Source organism: Saccopteryx leptura, chromosome 7, assembly GCF_036850995.1.
Source record: "Saccopteryx leptura isolate mSacLep1 chromosome 7, mSacLep1_pri_phased_curated, whole genome shotgun sequence".
Classification (NCBI taxonomy): domain Eukaryota; kingdom Metazoa; phylum Chordata; class Mammalia; order Chiroptera; family Emballonuridae; genus Saccopteryx; species Saccopteryx leptura.
The window spans coordinates 53,350,283-53,376,230 of NC_089509.1; the positions used below are offsets into that span (position 1 = coordinate 53,350,283).

The 25,948-nt window shown below is 36.7% G+C and overlaps 1 long non-coding RNA gene and 1 pseudogene across 1 annotated transcript in view; one reads left to right on the plus strand and one right to left on the minus strand.

The window, feature by feature from the left end:
• The window catches only part of LOC136378656 (uncharacterized), a 548,249-nt gene that overhangs the window by 129,457 nt on the left and 392,844 nt on the right, over positions 1 to 25,948 (plus strand). The gene's annotated exons all lie outside the window — the stretch shown is intronic.
• Positions 1,448 to 25,948, minus strand: part of LOC136378670 (RNA 3'-terminal phosphate cyclase-like protein pseudogene) — a 42,554-nt pseudogene continuing 18,053 nt past the window's right edge.

A 25,948-nucleotide genomic window follows, 5' to 3' on the forward strand; every position in this document is an offset into this window, starting at 1 on the left:
TGCTAGAATGGCTCTGGCCACAACAAAACAAGGACTCAGATGGGCAGAGCATTGACTCCTAGTGGGCATGCTGGGTGGACTCCAGCCGGGTGCATACGGGAGTCTGTCTGACTGCCTCCCTGCTTCTAACTTCGGAAAAATAAAAAATAATAATACTAAGTTGTTCCAGGTAGAAACACTTTTCTGGAGTTATATACCCATGTATTTATATTTCTATTATCTATATCTATCTTCTACATATGTATTTGCTTGATATTCTTTGAAACATTGTGACAGGAGCCCTGGTGGGGTAGCTCAATTGGTTATCATCCTGATACACCAAGGTTGCAGGTTTGACCCCCAATTGGGGCACATGCGAGAGTCAACAAATGAATGCATAAATGGTTGGAACAACAAATCGATGTTCCTCTCTTTCTTTTTCTCTCTCTCTCCCTTTCTCTGTCTATGAAACCAATAAAATAAATTTTAAAAATTTAAATATAAACATTGTGGCAGGAAACACAATATATTATATAAATCATACTTATTTATGATTTTTCAATAAGATATGGAATATAAATAAACTTCTCCATGGTACAATATTAGCAACAATTTCTATGGCCAAAGCACAAGAACACAAGCCTGCTGAAATTGTAAAGCCTGAGTGTGTACATGGGTCCAGGACGTGCCCAAGGAGAGTCATAGGTATGGCTTTGACCTTTTTTACGGCTGTGTATAAGGGCGATGCCACACATGATTTAGTTATGTGCGAAGACAAAAGAAGAAATACAGGTAGTCTTGTTACTACAAAGTGAAAAGAATCCCTTCAGAAACTCCTCATGAAAATGGCATGCTCTGATGCAATGAAGAAGTCCTCAACAGCGCCCTACGGTCATCACTACAATTACTTTTACAGGACTTTTTCAAGTAAAGAACATTTATATTGGCTAATGCTATAAAGCCAAAATAAAGTTTGAATAAAACAATCTTAATCAGAACCTTCCAAGTCTTCAAATCCAAGACTTCCCAAAAGGGATTGTAACTGCAGCTTTTTAAAAGCAATGTGATATATAGAATAAGACTTGTATTTTTTTATAATCCTGGTTAAAATCTGATTGGTGTGCTATTAATCTTTATTTCTTTATTTGAAAATATCCAAGAACCATTCCGAAAACAAGGGATGAAACAGTCTACATATGATTTTACTATATTTGCACAGCACTGTACTACTCGTAAAGAGTTTCCACATGTATATCATTTAATTCCTACATGGAAACCAAGGTTCAAAGAGGTCAGTCCTTGCAGAAAGAACAGTAACGGACATCACAGGCCTGGAACACGGCCTCAGGACAGGAGCCCAGGGCTGCGGGCTGCGGGAGCATCGCTGCCATGTCCCTGTGATGTTGGTCTGGTGGCGAGACTGTCCTGAAGGGATGTCCTTTGTCCAGGTAAGCCAGGGGAGCTCTCTTCATGACAGGGCCTCCCGAGGAATGTCGGCACCACTGGAGAAATGGCTGGAAACCACATGATATAAAATGTCTTTTATTTGGATATTTGGATTGTTTTTAATTGGGAATTTAAGAAAGGCCTTAATATTAGAGGCTATCCTTTCCTGGGTGAATTTGGACTTGGTCACTTTGGGTCCTGGGCAGCTTCTGCTTTGTCTGTGGGCACTGGGGGTCTTTTCTCCTGGGATAGCATCACTGATGGTCTTGCTAAGGTTGGAGAAGCCAGTGCCAACGCAAGTCATCAGCACTTTCTCCCCATCCTTGCATTCTTTACCATGGCTTGGTTCCCATTTTAAACATAATCTGGAAGAAGTTCTTCAAATGCTGTAAATATTCTATTGTGTGGGAGAGTGGTCCTAGCCAGCCTTTGGAAATGCCATGCTGTCCAAGGGTCATGAGCAATAGAACCAAACTTTTGTTGGTTGAGTCTGCACATCCACCCAGATAGATTTCTTTAAGCAGCAGTTCCTGCCCAGGTCTGCTGGAAGCATCGCTCTTCTCTGGCCCTGGGGGCTGGAGGCCAGTTCAGCACTGAGGAAGGTGCCGTTCATAATCTTGGCAACCAGTGGCAATCCAAAGCCTAGAGACTTCCCAGAGTTTCTTTCTTTCTTGCGGTCTATGTAAGTATGGACACCCAATATAAACTTGTTGAGGCTGCTCCTTGCAGAATCCGCAGTCCAGGTCACCTTCTGACGTGATATACATATGAAATACACCATTCCTCTGATTCGTTATTTTCTGGATCTGTGAGCTGACTGGGCTTTAGGACCTCCCTACAGGACTCTAGAAAAATGGTGCACCTCGTCCTCCAGGAGACATTCCCCCTCGCACAACATTTAGCTCAAGCGATTCACCAGCAATTCCAAACTGTTTCAAAAGAGGGAGGGCCATTGACCTGAGAACATCAACCAAACGAGTCAAACTGGCCATTGGTCACTCCTCACAGAACTATTCTTATCAGGTACTTCATAAATTGCACCAAGCAAACAAGACTTTCCAGGTAATAGCCATTGCTACAAAGAACACCACAGTCACGCATCCGCCGTACAGGAGTCCAGGCTGGCAATATAAGGCCATTCCTGTTTAGCTTATTAACATTCAAGAACCATTTTTTATTTTGTCCAACAGCCTAATGAAGTTGGCTTCAAAATCTTTGAGGCCCAGGTTGTTGCCTTGGCCCAGATCATGCTGATTTTGATGGGGCACCTGCTCAGAGTCCACAGAGTCAGCCATTGGTGCAAGAAGGTGCAGAAGGCAGTAGCTGGGGGGTGCCCCTGGGTGCCACGTACGCTCTGCGCAAGGCTAGGGGTGGGTGAACAGGAAGTCGGAGAAAAGAAACAATCAGAGGGAAGCAGGGTGGAGCCGGGGACCACCACCCTGCCCCATGAGGGCCAATCATCCTGCCTTCCTGCCTTTTTCCTCTGTCTACCTCCAGCCCTTATTTTCACTCACCTCCCTCCCACCTTCCCTTCTTCCTTCTTACCTTTGCTCTTCCCTCCCTTGCTTCCTTTCCTCCTTCCTATCATTTTCTTCTATCCTTCCTAAGTTTTACAACTTAATAGGACAAATCAAAATTGAATCTTAAATGCTGAGTCCACTGGGAGGGGCAACTATGAAGAAAAATTTTTAAATGATTCTCAAGTTATTGAAAAGGTGAGGGGGAAATCCTCTCACCTTTCAGAAGGCACTTTATGGAAATGTCATTACAGTTTGAAAACCTCTTAGAACACCTTATTCTCACTGGCTCTTGCTACTGAGCAGCCCTCAGTGCAAAGAGACTCTTGCACAGTTAAGAAAGGGAATGGAAGAGAATTAAGGGGGAGTGAATCTTTTCTGCTCAAATGTTTCATTACTGAATATGCAACAAATGCGTTAAGAAATATGTTAGAGCTGGCCTGTGGCGGCACAGTGGATAGAGCATTGACCCGGAATGCTGAGGTCCCCAGTTTGAAACCCTGGGCGTGCCTGGTACAGGTAGATACGACAAGCAATCAGTGAACAACTAAAGTAAAGCAACTATGAATTGATTCTTCTCATTCCTTCCTACCCCCTCTCTCCTCTCTCTGTAGAATCAAAAAATAAAATCTTAAAAAAAAAGAAACAATCAGAAATATTGTTCAATATTTATCACCTAAAGAATGAAAAGTTGTTTTGTTTTGGTTCGCATGCCTTTGTATACTCAGGTTCTGGATTTTGTTGTCCGTGGATAGATGGAGATTATCCTTACTCCATCCAAGATCATCTTCATCAATTAAAGAAAGCAGATCAATAAGCAGAGTGTCCTGTCTCCAATTTTTTTCAGGCAGTAATATCCCAGGTTCTGCCATAATCTAAGAAAGAATGCAAGAAACTCTGAAATTGGACTTTTTATTAATTAAGTGAATAGTTTCAGCCCTAGCTTTGATTTGACTTAAACAAAGCAAAGTAATGACATTTATTGCACCCCAAGTATTATGAAGCAATTAATATTTATCACCCATACAAAATAATAACAAGAAACCTTTTGATATGCAGTAGTCCCTCCTTACTTAGAGGAGATACATTCCAAGATCTCCAAGGGGTACCAAACCATATATATATTTCTTCCTATACACTTACAAAAAGCACTTTACAGCTTCTCTTTGGCATATCTGGATTTCCAGTCTCACGAGTCTTGTGCTTTGGCACCTTTTAAGTAAAATAAGAGTTACTCGAATACCTGCACTGTGATCCCGCTTCAGCGGAACTTCTAACTGAGGTGGCTCCCAGATGACTAATGGGTGCGGAGCATATACGGTGTGGAGACACTGGGCAGAGGGATAATTCACGTCCCAGGCAGGGACTGCATGAGATTTTTATCATGCTACTCAGAATGGCAAACAACTTAACACTTGCGAATTGTTCATTTCTAGAGTTTCCATTTATATTTTTAGACTGCAGTTGACAGTGGGTAACTGAAACCATGGAAAGTGAAACCGTGGACAAGAGAGGCGGGGACTACTGTTCTCCTGTATTTGAAATCAAGTTTACTGCTTATAACTATAAGTAATGTGTTTTATTCACTAACTTGACAAAGTGTATGGTTCAGCCTTACAGGATATAATCAAAGTCAATTAATGTTAGTAGTTAATAGTTCTGCAATTGAATGGGTCAGATTCCAAGTAATGAACAAAAATCTTACACCTTCACATTGTCAGTCAATCCAGGCTTGGCAGTTATGTATTCCATTATGTAATGAGAGAAAGTCTGATTTTGTTTCTTTAGTTTCTCTCTACTCTCTTCCTTCTCCTTCCTTCCCTCTGCTGATAGTGTTATACCTTTCTAGGTTTACCAACAGTTTTAGCCACAAATCAAAGGAAATTTTGTTTTCATCTATCACAACCTGTGACCCATAGTGGGTATTGCATTTCTATGCTGGAGCTCTGTCTTCATGGATCTGTATTCTGACACCATTGTATCTACTGCCCAGGTGACATCAGCCAGCATAAACCTTCATATGCTATGGCTTTACTGACTGCAGTAAATTAATGGGGCTTACAGCTCCAGCATTTAGCAGTTCTCAATGTGGCAGACTACCATGGTCATGTCTGGCAGAAGCATCTTTACAGCCATTACAGGGTACACTTCTTATTTAAATGAGATGCCTTGGATAGCAACTGTGCAGGTGTTACAGAACATAGTCCACCACAGCCCTGTGAAATTCTAGAAACACATGGGCCAGCAGGAGCAGCACACATTAGTAATTGAGTTAAAAACCTCTGATAAGGCCTGACCAGGCAGTGGTGCAGTGAATAGAGCATCAGACTGGGATTCAGAGGACCCAGGTTTGAGACCCCAAGGTCACCAGCTTGAATGCAGGCTCATCTGGTTTGAGCAAAGCTCACCAGCTTGAACCCAAGGTTGCTGGCTCGAGCAAGGGGTTACTCAGTCTGCTGTAGTCCCATGGTCAAGGCACATATGAGAAAGCAATCAATGAACAATTAAGGTATCACAACAAAAAACTAATGATTGATGCTTCTCATCTCTCTTTGTTCCTGTCTGTCCTCCCTTTCTATCCCTCTCTCTGACTCTCTCTCTGTCTCTGAAAAAAAAATAAAAAAAAAACACCTCTGATAAGTAATCATTTTCAAAATATTAACAAATGTCTCTCAGGACATATCAAATGTCTTTGGTTTCTTAAAAGTCAGAATATGTGTTAATTTATAGCATAGATAAAAATATATTGAATAAAACAGTTTAAACACCCCCATTTTCTCCTCAAAAGTATAAGTGAAGTAATGTAAATCTAACGTAATAACACCCGTGCCACTTAAAAGTACATATTTCCAGCATCAAGGCCTGATGGCTCATCTTATTCTCTTTCTCTCTTTCTCCTTCATCCTACCTTCTTTTACTTTAAATTGTTTAAAATAGTAATATATCTATTTGTTTTATATTTTGATACTCACTGTTTTGCTTTCATGTTTTCCTGAGATTTTTCATTGCCTTTGTTTTTGCTGTTTCATAGAAGCAATATATTCCTGTATTTTTTATATTTTAAAAGACTCTTTTTTAATTATATTACTTCTTCCCAGTGAGGTCCTTCCCACAGTCCTTGATCTTCTGCTGTATTATCAAATATTTGTATTCCAGGCATGTTTCACAGCTGTCGTCTCTTAAATTTACTTCTGTGTTAAAAGAACTGTTTTCTGGGATTTTATAGCTTCTATCTTGTTTGACCCTCATGTTGCTAAAATATAGGGGTCTCAAGCTGGTTTCTCAGGAGCAGGAATTGAAGAGTAAAGAAGTAAAAGTCAATAGTTGCATATCAGAGAGCATGTTTATTGTAACTTTATCCTTGACTAATACTTTATTTGATTTGAAACTTTAAATCCAAAATTATTCTCCTTTAAAATTCAACATGTCACTCTAATATTATGTAGCATTCATTTTTGCTCCTCAGAAGTCTGATAACAGAGTGATTTTTATTCTGTTACAGGTGACCTGATTTTTAGTCTCTCTAAGGTATGGGGATTTTCTCTTTCTCCTGAGAGTTATAAAATTTTGTAGATATGTGTTAGGACAGGACTTGCCTCGTCCATTATGCTTGGAAATAGGTGAACTATTTCAGTCTAAGACCTTACTTTCTTCACTGCTGTGTAAATTTTTTATCATTTCTTCCCCTCAATTTCTTCTGTCCTTTTCTGAAATCCTTTTAGTGAGATCTCTGCTCTCTTGAATGAAGTCTTATTTCTTTTTATATTTTGCTCACATTTTACATCTTGATATATATTTTACTATTATGTTTTACCCACCAGCACATCTCTGTCCATGTCCTATCAGCTTTTCTAGCTGAATCTCTGTTACACTTTTTTAATTGGGGCATGGGGGTACGGGATCCTGCACTCAGACTAGACCCTGGAGATATGCCATTTTCAGAGATTTGCTGTAAACTCTTTCTATTTACTTCACGGTTACAGATTTATACTGTTCCTTGTGCATCTTCACTGTCATTCAGTAGGATTTAGAGAGAGCTGGAGGGGAAGCGGGTGCAGCCATTTTGCCATCGTGAGCCAAATAGGATGCACATTTTCAATAGCTTAATTGGATGAAGAGCCTACTAAAAAATCCGATTTTGTGTAGGAAATCTGCCCAAAGGGTTGCCATCACACATAGGAAGCAGAAACTTCAACCTGAACTGCCACAGACCTAAATTAAATAGGAGATTTTCATACACAATCCAATAGCTAGAACTCCTAGCAGACTTGCCCATGATAGAGGCTGAGAATTTTATTTTGCTTCAGTCTAATTTTTTGGTTCCCTTTTTTTTTACATCCACGTATTTAATCAGTCTGTGTAGGCAGGTCTCATATGATATAGTTAGAAATCATTATTTTTGAATTCCACTGTTCCCTGAACAATGCTTGGTGAGTTACTGTGTATGTTACTGCCACTGGAAAACCCAACGCCAAACCAAGAAGCACTTTAAATTACCAAAAGAGTCTTGAATCAATAATTAAAATTGCTAGGTCCCAGATACTATAAAAAATTCCAGACATTATTTATAATATAAATATTTGCCCTTCTTTCAACAGGATAACCTCAGTTTTCAGCTAAACTGAAATTGGAAGAAAGCAAAGAAAGGATGATGATCTTGTATTCTCTGAATTTAGCAGATGTTTAAAACTGACTCTCACCCTGGCCAGTTTGCTCAGTGGTAGAGTGTCACCCCAACATGTGGATGTCCTGAATTCGATTCCTAGTCAGGGCACACAGGAGAAGTGCTCATCTGCTTCTCCACCCCTCCCCCTCTCACTTCTCTCTCTCTCTCTTTCTCTCTCTCTCTCTCTCTCTCTCTCTCTCTCTCTCTCTCCTCTTCCTGCAGCCATGGCAGGATTGGAGCAACTTGGCCCCAGGTGCTGAGGATGGCTCCATGGCCTCTGCCTCAGGCACTAAGAGGAGTTTGGTTGCTGAGCAACAGAGTGATGCCTCAGATAGGTGGAGCATTGCCCCTTTGTGGGCTTTCTGGGTGGATCCCGGTTGGGACACAAGCAGGAGTCTGTCTCTCTGCATTCCCTCCTGTCAATGAATAAAGAAATAAAAATAAAAAATAAAATAAAACTGATTCTCTTAATTGGACTTTTAGGAATCTGTAAAGAATCCTCTATTGGTTCCCTCTCTCTGTAAGTGCCTTGAGGTGGGTGTTGCCTTTCCTTTGCCCGGCTTCTTCTGAGCTCCCTAGCTTCAGCCTGCACACAAGTTTCTAATCATTGGAGTCCTTTTGCCCTGGCTGACTGCCTTCTTTAGCAGGATCCTTTTAAAATGACCCTCTCACTGGCCCACTGCATCTACAACTGCATGGGGTGCACTTCAATTTCTCTGAGTGAACCCTTAGAATTCTGTTAATTTGCTTGGGGCTAGAAGGTATCACCCTCTTGACCCTTCTGCCTCAGAGCATGGATTCCCATCCCAATTTTTTTCAAGTAAATCCTCTCAGCTTTCATCAGTCATGGTGATTGCTCTCAGAATCCTCTTTGTTCAACATCGCCAATAGCCCTTGCCCCTCAGCCAAAACTGAGGAGGGAAAAGTGATATTTGAACAGTGTGTTATGAACTGGTTAATACTTACTAGGATGCAATATTGAGAACAAGTTTGAATTACTTTTAGAAAACTCTGTGAACTAAGGAAGATTAGCTGAATTCTATAAATAAAGTAGAATCATTAAAAGCAACGAATTCAATGGAAATGTATGAGTTCTGACCAATAAATGATTTGAGATAGTAACTAATTTGCAGGTAAATGGTTGTGAGTGAAGACTAAGAATAAATTTTAAGACATTCAGATAACATATATCTGAGTAGGAATTTGTTCAGAGTTAAACTAAATAAAAATATAAACAAATTATTTTGCATATCTTATGTGCCTGTATACGCTACCTAAAAAAAATGTTAAAATACTTAACAAATGAGACAAAACTGAGAAATATGCATCTAAGCAAGGTGATAGAATAAATAACTGGACCACTATTTGAGTCTCAGTTCAGAAAAATTGGTTGCAAGTTAACAGCTAAACACACCTTCTAGGGCTTGCTGTATACTAGATGATTTCTTGGTAACTAATGTATTTTAATTAAATGAGTCATACACATACAAACACAAACACACAAACCCTATAAAGTAGGTATTATAATCATTTCCATTATACAGGTAAAAATAAAACATAAGAAGTTTAACACCTTAAGGTCACACAACTAATAAATAGCAGAACTTGAATTAAAGATTAAGTTATTTGGTGCCAAGGTTCTACTCTTAACTGACCATACCTGTCTAATGAACTTTCCAGTGAAAACTGGAAGTTATGGTGTTTGATTTGGCCAACACATAGGGGTCATAAAATAAGACTTCCAAAGTTTCCGAGTGAGTCACATCTCCATGGCATCAGATTTTGGAAGATGATTGGAAGGTTTTGGGAAGCACCTAGCAATGCAATATTAATAGAAAAACTAAAATTCAAAAATTACTAACAAGCACAATATGGAATAGTAAGAAGGCCTACCACATATTGCATTTGCTTGTAAATAATGAGCAAAATTTGGTTAAATAGAAGCATGTTTTAAAAAAGAAGACATTATGTTTTGTTTTGTTTTTAAGATTCAGATTTGTTAGCACAAATATGATTTTAGTTGAGTGAGGGTAAAGGCTAGAGAGTTATGTGATTATATTATGGTGTGGCCAATGAAATTCTGATTGTGGCTGTATGAACAGTGGCTTGACCCAGACAATAGAAACCCTGGTATATCTGCACTGGAATGACCAGATTGGAACTCTGCACACAGTTATGGACAGATTGGACATATTTATAAGAGAGGCAAGTCAATGTGGAAAGAGCCTGAAACCAAGCTGATGAAGAATAGTTGACCATTATCTTGGGACAGGGGGAGGAGATATTGGAGGACATGGGTGTGTGTGTGTGTGTGTGTGTATGTGATATAAGGTTTGTTTGTGGAAAAATATTTAAAAAAATTTTTTTTGCTTGATCTCAAGAGGCAAGGACAGATGGATATAAATAGAAGTTTCAGTACAATATAAAGTAGTACTTTGTCACAGAGATGACAAAAATACATTGGTTTACTTACAGATTAGTGATTGTTCAAGGATTAAACTGGAGAAAATTTCAGTTAATTAGCAGGTTGTTCTGTTTGGTTGTTTTGCTTCCTCACTGTTCAATACAACTTGCTTGCCTGGTATTTTTGGCTGATATGCCCAACTTGACTAATTATTTTGAAATTGTGAAGATGCATTACAGTCAGTATAAATATGTTTACTACAATGTAAATCCTTTATTCATAGTGAAAATTGATGTTGGATGGTACAGTCATTCTTCACTCTGTAGTTTGCTCAAAGACATCTCCATTAACAAAAATGTCGTACCTTAGCATAGATTTTAAATGCTTTGGTGATTTGTACTATGCTTAAATAAAGCACATCCATCCTGGCATGGAAATGAATGAATGCCTCCTGGCACTTTGTTCCTGTATTCCTCAGAGTTTATGATAATGAAGATGCTTGTTTAATTGCTGTCCTTTATTTCCACTGGGTTGTGGCAGTTAAAGAGCAGCTTTCAAATCGTGTGTGTTATATACACAAGTAATTTGTAAACTCATTTTTGCTCCTCTGGGAACAGGAAAAAAATTCCTGAATGTCAATAAGTTAATGTTTTAATTCTTTAATGCCCACTCTTATTAAAGGTACATTTATTCTGTTCCTTAGACAGGAAAGAAGACCCTTTGAGTGACTGTGTTTCGTGAGTATGTCACTTTAGCCATGATAAATATGTTACGTATTACTACAATAATTTTTATAGAATAAGAACTCAATAATATAGGTACAACCAGTTTACAAATGCAGTATTTAAATAGCTGTTGTTATAAAGTAGCTTTCATTTATATCAGGAACAAATATTTTGTTATAAATTAGTATTATTAAATAATTACATATTTTAATAATGTCTTTAGTAATTTTAAATATATCCATTTTATTATATTAGAAATGCTTAAAATATATGGATATTCTGAAGGTTGTTAATGTTAACTATTGCAGTACAATAATTGCTTTTCAAATACTATTCTTTTAGCAATTTTTAAAATTATAATGAGTCAGTTTACTTAGGTGTTATTATTGGGTCAGAATGAGTCAGAAGCAGGATAGTATTATCCCTTTAAGGACTTAATTTTTAAGTTCATGTTAAAGGCAGGATGAGATAAAAAATAATGAGAATCTGACTTGTTTGTCACATTATCAGACAATGGGTTTTCTTCACATATACACATTTGGAGCTGTAGATGTACTTAATCATTAGACTCCAAGCTTTTCCTTTTATGTGAAATATAAAATATTAAATATATTGTGTGGTTTGAGTCAGTCTTATTTTAAACCTTATTTAGTTTTTAGATATGATTTAAGTTAAACTTTTATATAGAGAATCATGAAATAAACAAATCTTATTACCTAGAGAAGTTCAAGAACACCATAGAGACTTTTATACCCTAAAGATACAAATAGCAGAATTATATTAAAAATATGGTTGAATAAATGAAGTATGTAAACCTATATTAATAAAAAAAGTAGAAAGGAAAGAAAATAATGAAAGTAATATTAGGAAATAAAGCAGCTGTAAAGATGAATGGTATCTGTGGTAATGTTTTCAGTTTTAACATAATTGAAATATTTATTTATTTTAAAATTTCTATTGATTTTAGAGAGAGAGGAAAGCAAAGGGAGAGGGAGAGAAAGGAGCATCTCTCTTATGTTCCACCCATCCGTTGATTGATTCACAAGAATTGAATTTGCAATATACTACCATACATACTCACCAAATGACTACTATAAAAAAAGAAAAACCATACTAAGTGTTGCCAAGTGTATAAATGAGGCAACTAAACTCATTTGTAATGAGTATGTAAATTGGTACAACTACTTTGGAAACTGTTGATAATACTTAATAAAGTTTAACGTGTGTTGATTGATTCTTGTATGTGCTCTGATGGGGAATTGAACCCACAACCTTGTCATATCCATATGAGGATCTAACCAACTGAGATATCATATCGGGGCTATAATTGAATATTTCAAATTAATCATTTAAAGTAGGCAACTAATACAGTTCTTTCCTTTAACCAGGATGGCATAATAGTATTTAAGGAGGAATAAGATTAGAACTGGAAGGATAGATCTTAGTAGGGTCCTAGCTGTTATGCTGAGGAGAATGATGTCCAGAAACTAGTTTGCTTCAATTTTGAAAGCAGTGGTAGATGAAAAATCACCTGATGTATAATCTTAAACATGTTATCATTGTTCAAAAAAGAATACTGGCCTGACCAGTTGGTGGCATAGTGGATAGAACATTGGACTGGGACGCGGAGGACCCAGGTTCGAAACCCAAAGGTCACCAACTTAAGCGCAGGCTCATCTGGTTTGAGCAAGGTTCACCAGCTTGAGCCCAAAGTTACTGACTTGAGCAAGGGTTCACTCTGTCTGCTGTAGCTTCCTGGTCAAGGCACATTTGAGAAAGCAATCAATTAATATTGATAATACTTAATAAAGTTAAGGTGCTGCAACAAAGAATTGATGCTTCTCATCTCTCTCCATTTCTATCTGTCTGTCCCTATCTGTCCATTTCTCAGTCTCTTTCTTTGTCACACACACACACACAAAAAAAAGAATACTGAATTTCATGAGGTCATTACTAGGTTAAAGCTATTTTTTAAGTGTTTTTTTTTTTTAATTGGTGACACCAGGCAGTATATGCTTCCCAAATGCATGTAATATTTAAAGCTTTGACCCATTTTCAGAAATGCTAGGTTTTTTTTAAAAGAGTTATATTGACTTTATACCATATACAAAAAGAAACTCCAGATGAATTGTAGAAACAAATATGAAAGGCTTATCAAAAAGTCTTGTAAGCACAAATCATACGAAATTCTTTCCATAACATAATGTTAGCAAAGGTTACATAAATAACATATAAAAAGAACTAACCACATAGGAAAACAATAAAGAAAAATAAAGAACAGTAAACTAAGTTGCATTTTTTTTTTTTTTTTTACAGAGACAGAGAGTCAGAGAGAGGGATAGACAGGGACAGAGAGATGAGAAGCATCAATCATTAGTTTTTCATTGTGCATTGCAACACCTTAATTGTTCATTGATTGCTTTCTCATACATGCCTTGACCATGGGCCTTCAGCAGACTGAGTAACCCCTTGCTGGAGCCAGCGACCTTGGGCTCAAGCTGGTGAGCTTTTGCTCAAACCAGATGAGCCCACGCGCAAGCTGGCGACCTCGGGGTCTCGAACCTGGGTCTTCCGCATCCCAGTCCGACGCTCTATTCACTGCGCCACCGCCCGGTCAGGCTAAGTTGCATTTTAACTACAAATTTCTCTTCATCAAATGATGTCATTAAGTAGTGAGAATACCAGTCCTAACCTTGGAGAACATTATTTGCATTATCTTTATCTAGCAAAGGACTTGTATCTACCATATATGTATATAAACAATTTCTATAGGGCCCTGTTAGTTCAGCTCACTGGTAGAGCGTCGGCCCAGCATGTGGATATCCTCAGTTCAATTCCAGGCCAGGGCACACAGGAGAAGCACCCATCGGCTTCTCCACCCTTCCCCCTCTCCTTTCTCTCTCTCTCTTCCCCTCCTGCAGCCAAGGCTCCATTGGAGCAAAGTTGGTCCAGGCCTTGAGGAAGGCTACATGGCCTCCACCTCAGGCACTAGAATGGCTCTGGTTACAATGGAGCAATGCCCCCAGATGGGCAGAACATCGCCACCTAGTGGGCTTGCTGGGTGGATCCCGGTCAGGCACATGCGGGAGTCTGTCTGTCTGCCTCCCCATTTCTCACTTCAGAAAAGTACAAAAAAAATTAATAATAAATAAATAAATAGGAAAGAAAAAGAATTTCTATAAATCAGTAATTGAAACAATCAACTATAGAAGTGTGTAATAGTTTTGAACAAATACTTTGTGAAAGAGGATATCCGCGTGACCAATAGACATAGGAAAATGTGTTGAACTTCATTATAAAAACAAGAATTAAATTTGCAACATATGAGTACATACTACTATATGTACTCACCAAATGACTACTATAAAAAAAGAAAAACCATTCTAATTGTTGGCAAGTATATAAATGAAGCAACTGAACTCTCATTTGTAATGAGTAAATTGGTACAACTGCTTTGGAAATGTTGGTAATATTTACTAAAGTTTAATATGTGTATAATTTATAACCAAGCAATTGCATAACTACTGTAGAACAAGAAGAAGTGTATACATCTTTTCATCAAGTGGCATGTACAAACATATTTGTGGAAGCACTGGCACTGGAAATGTCTACAAACAACTCAAATGTTCACTAAAATATTGGGGTGTATTTGAATACCTTACAGAAGTGAGAAATAAATGAAAAAATAAATGAGAAACTTACAAACTAGATGGATCTCACAAGCAGGATATTGAACAAAAGACATCATACACAAAAAAATACATATAAGTCCCATTTATTATATTAGAAATGAGATGTCCCTTACTGATACATAACATTTATTTGAAAGAAGACAAGAATGGGCTTTGTGGATTCTGGTAATATGCTGTTTCTTGTTTGGGAAACTAAGTATACTATACGTTCACTTTGTGAACATTGAATGTACAGTCTATGACTCGTGTACATTTCTATATGTAGATGTACTGTACTAAAACAAATAGAAGGAGGGAGGAAGGGATAAAGGTAGACAAAGAGAATAGATAGGAATTGAAAATAATTGGATAAAATAGCATTGTATTTATCCTTTGGAATTTATTGATGCTTTCTTTTTTACCTAATAAATAGCCCATTTTGTAAATTTTTACCAGCAATGATTATAAAGTTGTTTTGTTGAGGTTTTCAACCTACTGCATTTCTTTTTGCATCACCTGTTTTTTCTAAGAGTATGATAAACTTCAAATTTTTTTATTTATTACTTCCTTCCACTTGTTTTATCAGATAATATTTTATATATTTTGAAGATGTATTGTAGGATGTATATATATTTATGGTGAATGTATCTTGTTTGTCTATTGCTAATTTTTAAATTATATAACATCTTTCTTTTTGTGCCTTAAGTTTTGTTTTCAAATGTTAAATGTTACTGGAGCTTTCTTTATGTGTTCATATTTGCCTGATATATCTTTTTATGTTCTATGACTATAATTTATATATCTTTTTTGTTTAGTGTCATTTGCATATATTATAATTACTGTTTTATTAGGGATTAGTTTTGCCTTCTTATTCATATTTTCAACTTTCTATGCTGTGATTTTGTTTTGTTTTTATTCATTTATGCTTTCTTAGAATAGCTCAAGTTGTTGGGGGTTTTTTCCCAATGGTTTAGAAGTTCTGTATTTTAACTTTGTTTATTTTTTTAGTTGCCATAAACTCAAGAACCACATTTAGTTTATTTACCCCTGTTGTATTTAAATATCAAGCAATATCTTCCCCATAACCAGACAAGCAACTTAATAATTAAGACAAAGTATTGTTATGTGACTTAATATTGAAATGTGTGTATATTGCATCAAGATGTGAGATTATTTCTTATTTTGGCTGATAATTAAAAATATGGATAGCCACCAGTTCACTCTCTAGACCCCTTTTAAAAAGTTCTATTAGATCTTCAGTTTGATTCTCTGCCCCAGTGCTTTACCAAGATCATTTTTATTCAGGTATTTTCTGAGGCATACACTCAGCAGGGAGTGCTTCTCAGAACGATTGGAGACCATTTGGATATAAAACTTATAATACGAATGTTTCAATAATCAGTCTGCTATGTGTCTTTAACCAAGCTTTAGACAGTCCAAGCATAATGACAAGGTATTTTAATCTTTGAAAATGGTTTCAAAAGAGACAAAGAAAAGAAAAAGTATTAAATATTAGAATGGTTTTACCTTTTATGTTTCTTTATCAAAAAGATACCTGTATCAATGATCTGATAGAGTTGGGAAAATATAGCCAACCTCCTTCTAGGTAATCAATCAATAACAGTTAATGGAAGCAAGAGGTCATTCGGTTTAAAGGGTAATTTTGATGAAAGAGTAATAAGAAAGATTTACTGCCGATACCTAAGCAGTAGGCTTCCATTGATTTCTAATTTTGCAACAGCACTTTTAAATCTTATTTTATCTACACAATAGGTTATTGACTACATATAACTCATTGACTTTAAGAACAGGTAACAATAGTTAAAAATTAGAACAAGTAAAGTTTTAGTATTCACTATGTAGTGCTTATGATATACAGCCACTATCTATTTTGATTGGCCAGTGTTCCTATTGTACTTCTTTTAAAATATTTTTATTAACATGAATGATCTAAAGTTGTCTCTACAAATTAATTTCATAATGCCCCTTGATATAGGTTCAACATAAAACTCCTTTACTAAATAGGGGAACTAAAGTAAAAGAGATTCATGTTTTCAAAGAGCTTTGCTTTTCATATAGATAATACAAACAGGGAAGATAACTTATTTTTGCCCTATCTTGAATCAATAAGTTCTAGAAATTTCTATAAAAACTCCAAATGCACTTCTTGAGAGACATAGCCAATAGAATGAATATTAACTTTGAATCAAGAAGATGAGCTTAAATCTTGACTTGACAATTGACTGATCATGCAATTCTGGCCAAGTGACATAACCAGACTGAGATGAAAATAAAATTGCTAATTAGCTCTCATTTATAAGGTGCAAGTAACCAATTATAGTGTTCCTTTATGAAATTCATTTTTTTTTTTTGTATTTCTTTGAAGTTGGAAATGGGGAGGCAGTCAGACAGACTCCCGCATGCGCCCGGCCGGGATCCACCCGGCATACCCACCAGGGGGCGATGCTCTGCCCATCTGGGGCATTGCTCTGTTGCAACCAGAGCCATTCTAGTGCCTGAGGCAGAGGCCATAGAGCCATCCTCAGTGCCCTGGCCAAGTTTGCTCCAATGGAGCCTTGGCTGCAGGAGGGGAAGAGAGACAGAGAGGAAGGAGAGGGGGAGGGGTGAGAAGCAGATGGGCGCTTCTCCTGTGTGCCCTGGCCGGGAATCAAACCTGGGACTCCAGCACGCCAGGCCGATGCTCTACCACTGAGCCAACCGGCCAGGGCCATGAAAGTCATTTTTGTTCAGTGTGTGTTATATTTCTCCTAAAGTGGCACATAATTAGCTATGTGTCCTTTTCTTGATTCAGTGCTTTTTATGTATATATGTATGTATTTATTACTTTTATTTTATTCTATTTTATTTTATTGCTTTTTTTATCCCTTTTCATTGAATTTATTGGGGTGATACTGGTTAACAAAATTATACAGGTTTCAGGTGCCCAGTTCTGCAACACATCATCTGTACACCTTCCTGTGTGATCACCACCCCAAATCAAGTCTCCATTCATCACCATTTCTCTCCATATCTCCTCCACCTCCCCTCATTCCCTTCCCCCCAGCAATCACTACATTGTTGTTTGTGTCCATGAGTGTTTTTCTTTCTTTTTCTTTTTTTGCTCAATCCCTTCACCCCTATACATCCAGCCCCCACCCCAAAAGTTGTCAGCCTGCTCCCTATCAATGAGTCTGTCTCTACTTTGTAAGTTCATTTTGTTCATTTTGAGTGAAATCATATGGCACTTATCTTTCTCTGACTGGCTTATTTCACTTAGCATAACTCTCTCCAGGTCTATCAATTCTGTTGCAAAGAGTAAGATCTTTTTAATGGCTGAGTAGTATTCTATTATGTAAATGTCCTACAGCTTTTCTATCCACTCATCTATTGATGGGCACTTGGGCTGCTTCCCAGTTGTTGCAGCAGTAAATAATACTGCAATAAACATAGGGGTGCATGTGTTCTTTAGAAGTAGTGTTTCAGGTTTCTTCAGATAAATTCCCAGAAGTGCTTTTTATAAGAGACACAGTAAATTAAAGGTGCCAAATCCTAGATATCAATACAAAAAATGTAAAGATTTCTCCATAAAAGCCATATAAATGAACTATGAAATCTTTAAAAATAACTTATGATAAAAGATTTATTTATTTGAAATGAGTGCATGTTGACTCTTATGAACCTAAAGTAATATCTACTGAAAATGCTGTTAGAAACCATCGACCTACAACTCTTTTTAATCACACTAATGAGTTGACAGTGCCCTGGTTTAATTCAAGTATGCCTTCTTCTCTAATAGGCTTTCAAAGGTATTGTTTGAACAATCTTGGCAGCCATCACTATCAAGACTAGGAGGCATGTTCTCTCAATGCACAGCCCAGACTTCTGTTTTAATTTTTTAACCGACATTATTCAAAGTAATATACATTTAATGCTTTTCAAGTGAGAAGGAAATTCATGTTTACTGAGTGTTTATGTCACATCTTACATGCATTATCTCATTGAATTATGTAGCAACTCAATGAGATAGATATATTTCACCCCCTCCCAGTTTTGCAGATTAGAAACTTCATCTCACAGTGGTTATGTCACCTGGCCAAATTTACAAGGTCACTCAATTCTCAAGTCAAGATTTGTGCTCTCTAAAGAAGTTGATAAAGTAAAGTAATATTATTTAGGGTTTCCTTGGAAATTTCTAGAACTCCTTGGCCCACCATTGAGAGGAGGCCTCATGGAGAATGGTTAGTCTACAAGTAAATAGTTTCATGATTTTCTTTAACCTGTTAGGCTCAGTGAATGAATTCCAAACTATCATAGTAATGGTTCTTAAAAGTACAGTAGACCACCTGTCGAATCAGTAGTTTCCATTTCTGTAATTTCAGTTACCAATAGTCAACCATGATCTGAAAATATTAAATAGAAAATTCTGGAAATAAATGATATATTAGTTTTAAACTGTCCACCATTCTAAGTAGTGTGATGAAGTCTCGCAACCCGCTCCATCCTGTAAGGTGTGTCATTCGTTCCTCGTGCACAGCCCTGCCCTCCAAGTGCTCCTTCCCCACCTTCGTCCTCCTTTGCCAATCAGTCATTCAGTAACCATGTTGGTTATCAGGTCAGATTAACTGTGGCCGTCGTAAAAGTGCTGTACTCATGTAACCATTATCTTGCCTAATAATGGCTCCAAAGTGCTGGCAACTCAGATTTGCCAAAGGGACACTGTGTGTGCTTCCTCTGATTAAAATGGTGAAAGTTCTTGACTTAATAAGGACGGACAAAATGTCCTATGCTGAGGCTGCTAAGATCTACCGTAACAACAGATCTGTTTGTGAAATTGTGAAGAAGGCAAAGAAATGTGTGCTAGTTTTAATTCTCTTTGTGATGTATCATCGGAAAGTGAGTGGTAGCCCCATGCTAAGTCACAGTGCCGACGCCATTCACCTCACTCCATCTCACCACCCAGGCTCTCAATCAGCTCACCTCATCGCAGGGTGGGCGAGTACTGTACAGTAAGGGATTTTTAGAGAAAAATCATATTCATATAACTTTTATTATAATTGTTTTATTTTATTATGAGTTATTGTTTTTAATTTCTTACTGTGCCTAGCTTACAAATTAAACTTTATCTTAAGTATATATGTATATATGTATGTATGTATATAAAAAGCATAATATATATAGGGTTCAGTACTATTCATGGTTTCAGGCATCCACTAGGGGGGTGTCTTGGAACATACCCCCAGCGGATAAGTGGGCACTATTGTATTAACTGCTGAAACTAATGCAGGTTTCTGGCAAAATGACAGTTTTTATATTTCAGTGGTGACTTGGATGTTCTAATGAAGGTTGTGCATAGCTTGATCCAGTAATTGTGCAATATTAATTTCATGGCAGAGTCAGTTAAATGTGCTATTACAGTAGTAGAGCCTGAGGCTTTTATGGAGTCAAGTACTACATGTTGTGTTGCACAAGCTGCACTGTATGCTGCAGTTTAAAAGAGTTGCTTTGCTCTTTTGGTTAGTTTTTAACAGTCACTTAGAGTTTGCATGTGACTTATTTTATTTGGACCTCCTACCCTGTGAGCGCTGTATGCTCCTTCGATTGAAAGCAGCTTCCTGAATCACATTTGTTTCCATCATGCCACTGACCCCCAATGGCTCTCGGCCCTCGGTCCCCGCACTTCTCATGCACTTCTAGAAAGCCCTGGTCTTCAGAAACCTGTGAACTACTGACTATTCCTACTTTCTTTCACTCCTTGGGTGTGGGTATAAAAGCTGTAACTTATCTAAGGAAAAAAGTTTGATGCAAAGTCTAATGTTCTCAATACCTTCATTCTTAAAGCAAAAGTAGGTTGGTGAAGCAATAGTGTGGGGAAAGGATGATGAAAAAGGAGAGCTAGTGTTTTAGTCCATGGTGGTTGAACGGAACTTACCAGCAGAAAAGCTAATTGCCTCAATGCCATAAAAAGCCCATTTTCTGTTATCTTCCATGGGCTCCAGTGATCCAATAGGCAATTGCAGAATGAGAAAGGCATGGGATACAGCTAGAGCAGTGTAGGCCTGCTCAGAATCCCTTTCTGCTATTGTTCAATAACCCAACTAGGTCATTTCTGGTCAGTGATGCCAGGTGTTAAATAATTTATTAGTGTTCAGTTTCTACATAATTTTATCAGCCAATTAAAATTTTAAAATCACATTCTCCATTTAGCTGTTAATGCTGGGATCCATATTTAGTTTTAGAAACGTTTCTCTTTTTTAAATTTTGTTTTGGATTTTTGGTTCATGAATCTTACTTCTGTCAATAAGGCATATAGGAGTACAATGTGAATAAATTTCAGTTTAGTTCTGTAATGTCAACAATTTTTAAAAATTATAAAATTTTATAAAGACATACTGCATCTCAAGAAGCAAGGACAGATGCATAAACCAGAAAAACTCATGGCACACTGGGGTTAACCCTGGAAAAGACTAGCGGGCACTGCATGACTTAAGTAAGCATGTCTTTTGCATCTCTAGTGTTTTGAAATAAATATAAATTACCTAATGCCCAACATGGCCATTATAATCCATATCCCCTATGAATATTGGCCTTGGAGATGATAAGAACCATTGTATTGTATTTATTCTATTTGTTGTACATAAATTTAGTCTCAGAACAGATATCGTCATGACTCTAAAGTTTGTTCTTTGAAAAACAAGTGGTGCACACGTAAGTCCTATCTTCCAAAATGACTGTATTGCATGAAGTAGAGGAAGGACGTAGACATAGTTACAGAGGCAAATAGAAAGGGTCATTATTTGGTATTGGAATGTTATCAAAAGTGACAAACTAATATCACCAGCTAGACATATTTAAGTGCTAACCTTTGCTAATATAAAAATGATAAAATAGAGCCAGCCATTTAGTATTATTGAGTAGAATAATATTATACACTATAAGTAGAACATCATTATAGGTAAAGCTGTGCAAAGAAAAATAATTGGAGATCAAGATTCTAATTATTCATTCAGCACTGCGAATCTGATACAGTAGGTACTAAACACATTTGGCTATTTATATTCAAAATTAATGTTAATTAATGTTCTAATTTAATTTTATTTAAATTTAACTTAATTTAATTTTAAGTTAACTAAAATTAAATAGAATTAGAACTTCAGATCTTTAGTTGCACTAGCCACATTACAAGTGTTCCATAGTCGCAGATAGATATCAACTACCAAAAGCTTGAACAGGACCAAACTTTTCATTATCACAGAAAGTTCTTTGAAACTTTACTCTTGAACTAAAATGGTGTTTTAGTTTAGAGCTAAATGATTTTAAAATATATGAAGAACACAGGGAACATAAAACAAAAAGCAAATGTGAACGATTATGATCACAGTATGAAACACTTAGTAAACTCTTGAGTTCTGCTAACTTTAATCACTCCCCTGCCTCTGCTTATTAGTGGCCAACTTTTCAATCCTGATATTTCTTTTTCCACATTTGCAGATGAGCAGTGATAAGCTCCAGAATATAATCCCTTTCTCTTAAAATAAGGAAGTTTCCTTTATTTATCCTAGTGCCAAGAACAGTGCTTGGCACACAGAAGATACTCATTATTGAATGAATGTCTTTCCTGCCTAGCTCACAAGAATATTATGAAGGTCAAATGAAGTGATAGACATACCAACATATTCTAAGCACTATTTCAAAGCCAAAGCTACACACACAGTATCATTACGCAAGACAGAAATGTTTTGAAATGTCCAGATGCCATCTTTCCCAGGCACATTTGACATCTCTGATCACTCAGTTACAATGTATTAACTGCCTGACACGTTAGGGTTTGTGCTTTGGTGTGTCCATTCCAGTCCCTCTTGAGTACTACACATGCCATAAGAGAAAGTGTTTTAAGAGGGACCAAAGAGGTGAAGAAAAAGAAATTTTCAAAACAAAAAAAAAGTCTCCTTAAGAATAAAATATAAGGATATTTAGGATAACTCTCATGCTATAAAATGAGAAAAGGGCACAGAAGATATGGTTTTTATACGCATCTAAAAATGATGGTGACAATAATGTGATTCTAGGTCAGTAGAATAGCAGACTAGCATAATATACAAAGAAGCCAAATGCTGGAATTTCATTGATCACTGAAATGCCACCTACTAAAATGCCAGAAAAGACATAATTAAAACCATGTAATCCAAAGAAGAACCTTTTTTTCCCCAACTTGAAACTTTCAGAAGTGTTCTCAGTAATATGTGTGTGTTTATGGGTGTGTGTATTGATTTCCAAAACGATGAAGCAAGAAGAGTTTGCAAGCCGTATTTAGATTGAGGCCAGTCTGTAAGACCCAGGGCTCTCTCATCTTCTGCTCACTTCTCTACAGCTGACAGTGAGAATATACACTTTTTTTTTAACAGCCATTCCCTTTTATAGCCAAGGGGATTGTCTTGAAGGGTTGTGAACTTAAAGCAGTAATAGAAGACTTACATATACTACACCTGATTTCCAGCAGCAGGCAGACAATGAAGTTTGAAAGTATCCTGCTCAGATTTTGTGCCTTGGGGTAAGCGTAAGAGAAGGAAGAAAATTATTTTCCCATCATTTTGCAGTCAACATTGCATTTTAACCAACTGCATACCCATATGCCTGCACTTCTTTCTCCAGCTGCTCCTTCTGGTTAATTTGTCTACTTCCACAAGCTACATCTTGCCAGTGGTTTTATCAGCCTCTCCTGCTACTATAAATCTACCCTATTCCTTAATATGTTACTGTAAGTAATTTGTATTTGTGACTGTAAACAGTGCTGGCAACCTCTCTGGGTGACAGGCCCTTGCTGAAGCCTGCAGTCTCTCTGTGTGCACAGCAGACAGAACCCCGCTGCAGTGTCCTGCGTTGAGCGCAAGTCCCAAACTCTGAGCATTACACATTCCATTGGCAGTTGCCATTTACCACTTGAAACTAATTTTGAGGATAACAACTGCTTTCATTGTTATTTTGTATATGATTCATACATCTTTCCTATGTCTTTGAAGTAATGCAGTGACAAGTTGCATATAATAATCAAGAGATTCAGCACAGGTTTAAGTGCCTACCATGGAATATTAAAAACAAATCTCACCAAAAGAAAAAAAAACACACACCTATTTAAAAGAAACATGCATCTTAAATAATATGAGTTTTAAAGGATTAAGAACAGTGTATGAATACAGTGGAGGAAAATAGTTGTTCATCCATCTTTAGGTGATAGATAATTCTCCAGCTGCATGTTGTACAGACCACTGCCAGACTTGGGTTCCCGGAATTAACTCCCCTGGAAAATTAGTATGGAAATAAGAGAATTACTATGCTGAACAGTCTTTTACTTGATATTCAGTGCCAGATTTGCCCATGGTTCCTTTTCTCTTTTCATTTTACATTTATGCACACAAATATATATTTGTATCTGATACCAGTGCTTTAATGATTCAGTGCTTTTGTATATGATTTATATGCACTAATTTTGTAATTATGAGCACAGAAGATGCATGTGCAAAACCAGAAGCACTCAGAAAAATATGTTCATTGAATTTAAATGAAATCAGAATTCCTATTTAAAGACTGAACTGACTAAATATTCTTCTGACATGAAGCGTAGCATACCACTTGTAACTGTGTTGAGGCACCTTTTCTTCATTACATAAGTAATTGGTCAACCTAACACATGTAACCTACAACCTCGAAAGCAGTGATCCAGGAATTGTTTCTTGTGGCAGAAAAGAAAAATATTCTCCATATAAGATGCACATATCAAACCAGCAGAATAGGAGTGAAGCAACTTGAACTATTGTTGAATATGATCTCTAATCATTACCAATATGATGCATTAGATTTTGTTTTTTTACCTCTGTGGTAGGACGCTCTTCTGAAAAATCATGTTCATTGTTTATCGGCCTGTTGAAGTGCTGATTGAAATTTGAATTCTGAGCAGCACTCAAGATTTGTTTATCATTATCTCAGTTTGTAATGACACAGTGTAATAGTCATTGTCTACTATATTCTCTTTTGTGTTCTCAGTGCCTGGACACTGACTAGGACATAGAAAAATCTTAAACACTATTGAGTGAATGGATGGATGGATGAGTGAATTAATATAATAAATTAACCTGACAAATTTACACAGTTAGGTAATGACACAATTCTCAGGGTTCCACATGCACTGCTGATAATCATGTCGATTGGCAAAAGCACTTTGAAAATGGTATAGCATTTTCTAGTTAAGTTGAAGATGTGCATACTCTGTGACTTTGCATCCCACTGTTAGATATATATCTGAGAGAAATGCCCAATTATGTGCCACAGATTATGAGAAGAAATATGTTCATAACAGTATTACTTAGTATATCCTTGAAATGCCTTCAAACTAAATGTTCCCCAACAGTGGAATGGGTAAATGAATGTGGTATAGTTCTATAGTAACATGTTATACAGCAATTAAAATGAAAGATCTATCATGGCTCAACTTTTCAAACATTAAAACCTGACAAACACAAAGGAACACAAACTACAATTCCATTTATACAAAGCCAAAAAATAGGCAAAACTATTTTTAGCTTAGATAAAGTATACAAGGATAACACAATTAAGATAAGAAAATTAGTCCTGTAAAGTCAAGATGGTGATTATCTTTATGAGAAATAAAGAACTGTTATTTGAGAAGGATACATGAGTTGGGGAGATCTGTGTGTCAATGATGTCCTATATCTTCACTTGATAATTACACTAGTGATTACTTTATAATTATTGATTAAACTCTCTGTAAAGGTTCTATGTACTCTTTAATAAATATAGCATATACCACAATAAAAAGGTAAAACAAGTAGAAAGTCAATCTAACTTATGTTTACCAGAATCTATTTAAAGTGGTTGGATAGTAAATTAATCGTGAACTTCTCCTTCAAAGAGCTGTTGGAAAAAGTAGCATTTTTCCCACTGCTTTACTGAGGTATACTTGAACTATAATATTGTATAAATTTAAGTTGTACAACATGATAACATAAAATTTGATATATGTACCTACTGCAAAATGTTTACCACAATAAGATTAGTTAAAACATTTATCACCTCAGATAGTTACATTTTTTTTGTGTGTGTGTGTGTGATAAGAACTTTTAAGATATTCTATCTTAGCAACTTTCAAATATACAATGTGGTGTTGTTAACTATAGGATATCACTAATAACAGATCACTAACAATAGATCACTAATAATTTTCTCTTGATAATGAATACCGTACTTATCAAGTCATCATGATCACCTTTAATGTTGGATTTGTAAAGTATGAAAATCAATAGTCAAGTAATCCTACCCTTTATGTCACTGTCCAGATGAAGCCATTGAGACCCAAAAGAATGGGCTAAATTTAGAGGAATATGAGCATTAAATGCCAGAACTGCCAGTCACAGTTCTCTGTTCCATTTAGCATGGTATCCTAAATTTCTCTCCTGTCTATAAAGTTGAAGGAAAAATGCTCCATCCTCATTCCCAGTCTGATTCCAGGTTTCTTCTCCTTGAAGCCA